At 34.9% G+C, this 8627-nt stretch overlaps 1 long non-coding RNA gene across 1 annotated transcript; it reads right to left on the minus strand.

Moving 5' to 3' along the window:
- Positions 1-596: 596 nt before the first annotated feature.
- Positions 597-1339, minus strand: LOC120277066. The gene is made up of 3 exons (XR_005541446.1): positions 1328-1339; positions 736-800; positions 597-621 (listed from the first exon to the last, which is right to left on the minus strand). It is a non-coding gene; the product is annotated as an uncharacterized LOC120277066 (long non-coding RNA).
- Positions 1340-8627: the final 7288 nt, after the last annotated feature.

Below are 8627 nucleotides of genomic sequence, written 5' to 3' on the forward strand. Positions count from 1 at the left end.
GATGCAACAAAGCTTTTGAGCACTCATAAGGATCTTAGAATGTACCTTGGTAGGCCTTAGACTCAAGTCAGTATCTTGATAACATGGGAATTACCTCGGGCATTGCTATCTTTTTATTGAAACTCAACCCTAGTCTACCTAGTTCTTCCATCCGTTTTATTCTTTAGTCTTGTTTAGTAGTTAACTCTTTCATGACCCGTTCGGTTTGACTAGACATTAGAGAATCAATTAGTACTAGAAGTCTAGTCTCTGTAGTTCGACAACCCTACCCCCTCGTGGGGTATCACTATATTACTGGTAACGATCTATGCACTTGTGGAGAGTTTATTAACCATATTAACCATGTACACTCACAGCATAACCTGACAACCTGGAGAGACAACATAAAAAATGGGCTTCTCTTAAAAGGAGAGATATCTGAGATTGTAAAAATAATTGTTTCTTAATTGTTGCATCTTAGTTGGCTGCTCCTACCAATAAGTAAATAACTACATTCTTAAACTAAAAATAACAATTACCTTAATTGAAATCTAAGGATGAGATGCCCATATAAAGAACACATTGCTCCACTCGTTGTAACCACCCCTTAACACTGCAATGCTCTACCAAAGCTTGCATAATCTAAATTTCAATTAAATATCTTATCAGAAAAAATACCTCAGTAGGAGAATTCCAAAGCTTGAAATTAATTGTTATTATTAATGATAGCAAAACATATAACACAAAGAATAATACCTCAGTGGGGAGACTTCCAAGCATGTCTTTTAAAATATATGGCTCCAAAATTTCTAGGAATGTGCCTCTCTAACAGAAACACATCTTTTAGCTTCATAGAATTGTTCAACTATAGTCAAATCTAAAATGTACACAGCCTAGTGGACAAGAATCTTACTAGCATGGGATCTTGAAGAGATGAAAATAATGGCCTCATCACCTCATGGGGAGATTGGTTCTCGGCTGAACCAACTATACATAGTTGCCAATAAGTAATCCACCAGTGCACCAAAAGCCCAACCTCAAATAGTAATCATCTCTAAATTTCCAAACCAAGATGAACATGTAAAATGGCATCCAAGCAGGTAAGCTATGTTTGCGCATGCATGAAATGACTATCATTAGCTATTTATAGGCATTTGAGGAGGAAGTCAAATAATTAAAAATAACCTAACACAATCGCCAACACAACTAAAATACACATTCTCAAGGATTCAAACATCATTTTGCAGTTCAAGGATGACAATGTATAATTTACTAAATTGCATAATTACTAACATAACTAAGGAAAAAGTATTTTATTAAAAAAAGAATGAAGTGGTGAGAAAGATACCTCCATGTTGAGCTGCAACAAATTTGGAGAATATACTTTTCAAATATCCATGTATAATTCAAAGTTTCATTAATCAAAATCTGCTTATATAATCTCACATAAATTTGTATCCATTATATTGAATGGTTAACCATTTTTTTTTTTCACTTGTTCTGATAAGCTAAATTTTCAATAGATTGGCGTGTGGATGTTTACTGAATTTGTGAACTACTTAGATACTCTTAAAACAACCTGATAAGATACATTTCTGAGATTAACTCTTTACATTTTTAAGAAGTCTACTAATTGTACAACATTTATCATTAATGTATTTACAGAATATAAGGTTTGCAATTTCTCATAGTCGTGCAGTTTCTAGTATTAAAAGCCTAGAAATAATGATAATTACAATTGTTTTCACAAGAAAAGACTAAAACAAACAATGCAAATTAGAACATAAATTATAAGCATAAAGCTAGCCAATAATGCTTTAATATATTAAAAATAATATTTTTAATATATTAAAGCAAATAATACCATGCAACTAATTCAAGAAGAAAGAATAAATCAAGAGACACAATTCAAGTAACAATTCTTCCAAAGAGGCCAACAATTCTCTCTACCTCATCTAAAAATTAAAAAAAAAACATAATTAGTGAATAAATTAAATGTCATAACTTATTTAAAAAAAAATAAAACAAACATTAATATAAAAACTATACGGAATACACTTACCATTCCTCGCTAGATGAAGAATCTTCTTTTTCATTATCTTCAAGGTCCACATATCTGCCATGTATATCATTTCTAACCCAAATAACTTCTTCATTACTCATATTATGTTTCTCCATTGTCTTATCAGCATCAGAGAATGGTGGTGACTATTTGATGCAATGACTAATCTTCGCCCATGTCATAAACGTCCCTAGGCTTAGTTCTAACTACAACATGCCATTCAAATTGTAATGAATCTTGAAGATAAAATACTTGTTAAACTTGTGATGCCAAAACAAATGGCTCATCATTCGACGTCAAACCAGTATGAAATAACTTCAACAAGTTCACAATTGTGAACCCAAATTGATCTTTCTTCAAGTCTTTTCCTCGCTCCATTAATAGATCTCCTTGGGACAATAATAGATCTCCAGACTCAGGTAACATGTGATGAAAATTGCCCGGTAAGTGATACTAATGTTTTCCATAGCCTTTTTTTAAAGTTTCCCCTCATGTGTGGAGGCTTTCAAATATTTTAAGTTGGTAGTGCAAATAGATGGTACACATCTTTATGGAAAATATAAAGGGACTTTGCTGATGGCAATTGCACAAGATGGTAATAAAAATATTCTTCCAATTGCATTTGCCATTGTGGAAGGATAGACGTTAGATGCATAACGTTTCTTCTTAGAGCATTTACGAGCAGACGTGACACCATAGGAAGGCAGATGTTTTATTTCTGATTGTTACCAAGCTATCAAAAGAGCATTTAGAGCAATTAGTCATCAGATGAATCCTCCTTATGCCTGTCATGTTTATTGTATCAGACATATATCTATGAACTTCATCTGTTGTTTCGAAAATAAAGAATTGCAACTGATAGTTGTTAAAATTGGTAAGTTTTAAATCTAAATTTTGATAATTTTAATCTCTCATTGTTATTATTCTTTTTAAAATTTTTTTTGGGTAATGTAGGTTACTCGAAATCATCTCATAATTTTAACTATTGGTATGGTGTACTTTGAGACTTAAACATAGAGGCAAGGAAGTGGTTAGATAACATACCACGGGAGAAGTGGGCTCAAGCATTTGACAACAAACATTGAAGGTATGGTCATATGACCACCAATCTAGCTTAATGTGTTAACTCAGTGTTAAAAGGGACAAGGAACCTTCCTATAATTGCCTTAGTTAAGTCAACTTACTCTCGACTTGCTGAGTTATTTGTAAGGAAAGGTATACATGCGCAAGCTTAGATTGTGTCACGTGAAATATTCTCGGAAGCGTTAATAATGACAATTCAGGAAAATCAACAAACAACATGTAGCATCTATGTTCGTTAATTTGATCGTGAAGAAAATTCTTTCATGGTAGATGAAATGGCACCACCTCATGCAGTCGTATAGTAGCCAGTTACCACATTGATTTGAGAGGACGATGGTGTGATTGCTGTGGATTTCAAACATTTTATTTTACTTATTGTCATGTTCTTGTAGTGTGTGCATACATTCACTACATTGGTAAGCGTATGTAGATAATATTTATAGGCTTGAGACAATTTTTAATGTATACCTGATAAACACCTAAATGTATGTATTTTATACATATATGTTTCTTACTATTCATGTATATTTTAATGAATTGATGTGCTCTTGTGGTTTAATTAGTTTCATTTGTGTTATAGGTCTCAAAGAAGCCTAGGTGAGCTCAACAATGCAATTTAGGAAGAAATCGGCAACGAAAATGACATTTTCGAGCGCCGGGCATTATAACAATCATTGTAGCATAGAAGAATGAAGAAATGACAAAGGCTCGGGTTTTGCTTGTAGTCAACCTTGCGGCCGTGAAGTGCCCGCAAGCCAGCTGGAGAAATTATGATAGAAATCCTGAGGGGCTTGCGGGCACCCTTACGCCCGCAAGCCAGGCCGTGAAGAAAACCCAAGAAGGGTTTTAAAGGGGTTCTAGGGCATCATTGAAGAGGTATTTGGTCACCCTTTCTCCACCATCATCTCTTAAGGCTTCAAGGCAGCTGGAGAAGGCATATTTGAGGGCAAATTGAAAGGAGAAGAAGATTACACTCAAGGGAGAGCATCTAGGAGTTTGTCGGCATCGATTTGATTCACCTGATTCCCATCACCATCTTCTAGTCAACACATCTAAGGGAGTTTCTATGATTTTGTTCATAATTGCTATATATTTTGAGATCTTTCTCTTATTCATGTTGAACTAGACTCCCAAGGTCACAGGGCATCCGGTGAACCTTTGGATGAACTTGCTTGTATGGATGTTGTGATTTACTTTTAGTGTATTTGGTTTGGTTTGTGGTTTAAGATTTCTAGTCATTGATGTGTTAGATTGCATGAGAACTCTGTGGTTCAACTTCTAGGTTGTACTTGGTTGCATGACCTACGCTCTTGTATTAGACTCACTCAGCTTAGAAGGGATTCATATATGAATACACCATTACCATTAGGTAACCATTAGGGATGAACCTAGATATTGTGTTTGACCATAGTTAGATATTTTTCTAGGTGTAATGCAATCATAGAAGGATTTGGCTGGAAGAGATTCCAAGCCAATACTTGTATGGGATTAGGGATTAATCACCATAACCATCGGGGTAAACTTACTTTAGGATGTCTCTTGGCCCAAAACCATCATTGCCTTTGTAATTCTAACATCCTTCTAGCTTTAGTAGTCCCGAGGGAATCCTCGCCCGGCGGCCTTGCTCTCTCATTGTTAATTGCTTCCTTAATGTGCTTATGAGGTGTGCCTTAGCACATTTGTTTATAATTAGACCTTTTGTTAGTTTTCTTATTTTGTTTTAAACTTATCTAGGGGAAAGTAATAGCATCTCTTGGGACTCTAGGAATATGACCCTCTCATGCTTACGAGAGAGGTTTATTACTTGATGACCTGCACGCTTGCGGATCTCATCAATACCATAAAGAGTTTCAGCCAATGTCAAATGAGAGATACTGAAACCCCTATAATGATCCACATCTATGTCCTCATCTTACAATGCGAAGATCATCTTCAGGTAGCAAAAAATCTATCGAAATTTGTAATGAGATGGACATAAGGAATGGTGGTCTATGGTACTAGTGAACTTTTCTTCACCTTTGTTATCTTTTTCGAGTGTGTTCCAAATTGTTTGGTTCAGTTGGGGGAGTTTGTGGTTGTAAAGTAGTCATTTTCGGTGTTTTCAATCTAGAAATATAAGCACACCCGTGTTTAGGCCATGCTTATGCCTATGCAATTTACATGATGGTTTTTGGCTTTGTTTTGGTATAAAATTGGCAAAACTGTAATGTGCATGCCTGTGCTTTTCCTGGCGAAGTCCAAACGTGCTCTTTACTGTAGAAATATTACTATAGCATTACTGTAACACCGGTTAAAATTAGGTATTTCTCTAAATTCTTTGGTTTAGAGTGAAGCTCAAAACCTTAGGAGTTCATTGAGAACCTTGGAAACCAGTTTTGAGCCAATCCTAGTGTCGATTTAGGGTTGCTCATCATTAGTGAAACCTAGGGTTTCATTTGTTGTGGTTGGCTTGTTTAAATTCTTATTGTTGGTTAGTGAGAACTCAGCTCGAGGTGAGAAGCCAGCGGAGGATTAGCCCGTCGAGGAATTAAATTGCCTAACTTGTGAGTGGGTTTATGTTAATGTACATTTTAGTAGAATATAATTTAAATGACTTCCTTGTTTTATTTATGATTGTGTCTTAGTTTTATAGTATTTAAATTGAGGTGCTCATCAATTTGGATGGAATTTTCCGGCTTTTGATTTATATTGGAAAACTCTTGTTGGTTGATTAAAAGTATTATGTAATTATTGGTTCTTACTCCAAGAAATTAAAATGATTTTGTGACCATGTTTACGCACTGTTGTGCTTTTTCCATTGAGACTTGTGGAATCAGTTTTCATCTAAAGTTTGGGGATGGTGTCCTAGATCTGGATAGGATGCTTGTTATACATAATTTGTACTATTGAGCTTCCACAAGTTTGATGGTGATCGGGCATTGCCCTGTCCTACTCTTAAGGAAATAGTTATAAAAATCTATTGTTTAATAAAAAAATATTTTATTATTTAACCAAAAAATAATTCTTGACTCAGGTACTACTTGCAATCATTTTATAAAAAAAATATTTTTTTAAAATAAATAAATGCATCTAGACAATGATCATTGTAAATTAGAGTCAACATTTGTTATTTTCATTATCCAGACAAATTATATTATTTTTTATTATTTTCCTCAACAGATAATTAGAGTCAGACAATTAAAAAAAAAAATCCTATTGGAAAAGTGACAAGAAAGGATGCATAGGAACAAACACATCCATCATACAAGGCCTTGAGTACTCTATGTTTAATTATGTAAAACGTTCTAGGTTTATTTTTAATAAGGTAAATTCGACTCACCCAAGTCATAATTGGTGGGATTTACAGTATCAAACCATGTAAAATGTTTCCAATGAATCGTGTCACATGATCGCTAAGTTCCTAAGCTTTCTTTCCGGTTTGTTTCCCTCTTACATAAACTCATTTATTATAAACATTTTAAAAAATTCTAAGGACTTATATGAAAACGTAAAATATTATTTTATTCAATGAGTAGACAAGGATGTTAGAAAAAAAAAATTATTTATTCTCTAATATTCTAAACAAACATATAAGTTTATTAATAAACAAAAGCTTAATATAGTACAAATCAAAATTCCAAATAATGGGCCAATTCCATATGACATGGGTTCAAACTTCAATCAGAATTAGCTAGACATGTCACACAAAGTGGTTGAGTACAATCAACTAGTTTTAATCCAAAATTTAACAAAAAGAAGAGTAATGCTATATAGAGTGAACCAATCACACAAACTAGCCACACGATTGATGTGGCTGGTGACATGGCTACCGGTTCTCTCTCCTCTTTTATATATAGCGTAAATCACCCATCATTGCCAACAAGGACATTAATCTTTGTTGGACAATTTACTTTGGTGGATAGCCTTGGGTTGAAGGAGTTTTTTAAAGTAGATATTCATTTGCGGCTTCTTGCACATGCTAGCGTGTAATATTTCAATTTTTCATCATCACCTGATCTCGTGCTTTTTTTTTTGTTGATGCCAAACCCTTCGCGCCGCACATACTGGACATACAATTTATAAACTTTTTCTTCAGAATCAAGCATCATACCAGCCTCTGCCACAATATTTTCAATTAAATCCAAATCTGCCAGTTTTTCTTTGGCATGTATTTCATAACTTGAACATCCAACTTCAACATTATCTTTTCCTTGCTCAGAATACCCAAGTACCGCTTCTTCCATGTGCTTGCTTTAGGTATTTGTCTAAACACAAATTAAACAAACAATAAATTCATAAACAATTTGCATTATTTACTGATTTCATAATTTACTTTAAAATAAATTTCATGATCTTATTCCCAGCCAATAGAAATCATATTTTTCAGAAAAAATGCACACTCATTCTATGGTGAAAAGAGGCTGTGAAAGAAATGACTAATTGATATATAGCACAACTAATTGAAAGAAATGACTAATTCATGTTCTTAGCTGTATTATATTAGGGTATGCCACAAGTTACAAAATTAAATAACAACTACCACAAGAACAAAGAGATTAAAAATGCATTAATGAGCAAGATCAGACAACATTATACCCAAAAAAAATCATAAAATGTGATTTGTAAAACCCTAAGATTTCATATAATATTTTTTTAGTGAAAATTATAAACCTTAAAATGGGATTTGTAAAAATTATGACCCTTAAAATGGTATTTCTAAATATTATGTACCTTAAATACAAAATAGGAGAGGCAACCAAGCAAAGACCATCAGATTGAGAGTGGAGCGGTGGACAGGACCTGGAAACTGAGAGTGGAGCAACAATCAGGATTTGGGGCACAATAGAGAGGGAAGTAGCAGCTGGGATCGGTGGTGTAGGAGAGAGGAGGAGGGAGCGGCAGATGGGAGCTGGGAATCGAGAGGGGAGCGGTTGCCAGAATCGTTGGTACAGCAAAGAGGGAAGCGACGGTCGGGATCGGTGGTGCAGGAGAGAGGAAGGGGGAGCGATAGAACGGAGCTGGGAACCAAGAGAGGGGAGACCAGACACGGGAGAGAGTAATTCGTTCACAGCAAAGAGGAGAGCGGCTGTCGGACACTCGTGTCGCAAGAGATGGGAAGTGGCAGCCGAGATCGGTGGTGCAGGAGAGAGAAGAGGGGGAAGCGACGGTCAGGAGCTGGGAATTGAGAGAAAAAGACACGAGAGAGAGAGAGAGAGAGAGATAAATTCCTTCTCATTTTATTAAATGTTTTAATTTTTAATATAAAAAAATATATATAAGAGGAGAGAGAACTGGTCGCCACATTACCAGCCACATCAGTCGTGTGGGTGGTTTGTGTGACTGGTTCGCTCTATATAGCATTACTCCAAAAAGAATGTTGCTTAGATTAGAGGAATCCAACCCTTGATCCTTGTTTTATTCCTTTGCTTATGTCCAAGTGATGCATTGATGCTATGTAAGGCTGAATTTAGTGAATTATTAATTACAAATATTTTTTTATAAAAAAAATATTACAACAATGGAG

Source organism: Dioscorea cayenensis, chromosome 15 (assembly GCF_009730915.1).
Source record: "Dioscorea cayenensis subsp. rotundata cultivar TDr96_F1 chromosome 15, TDr96_F1_v2_PseudoChromosome.rev07_lg8_w22 25.fasta, whole genome shotgun sequence".
Lineage (NCBI taxonomy): Eukaryota > Viridiplantae > Streptophyta > Magnoliopsida > Dioscoreales > Dioscoreaceae > Dioscorea > Dioscorea cayenensis.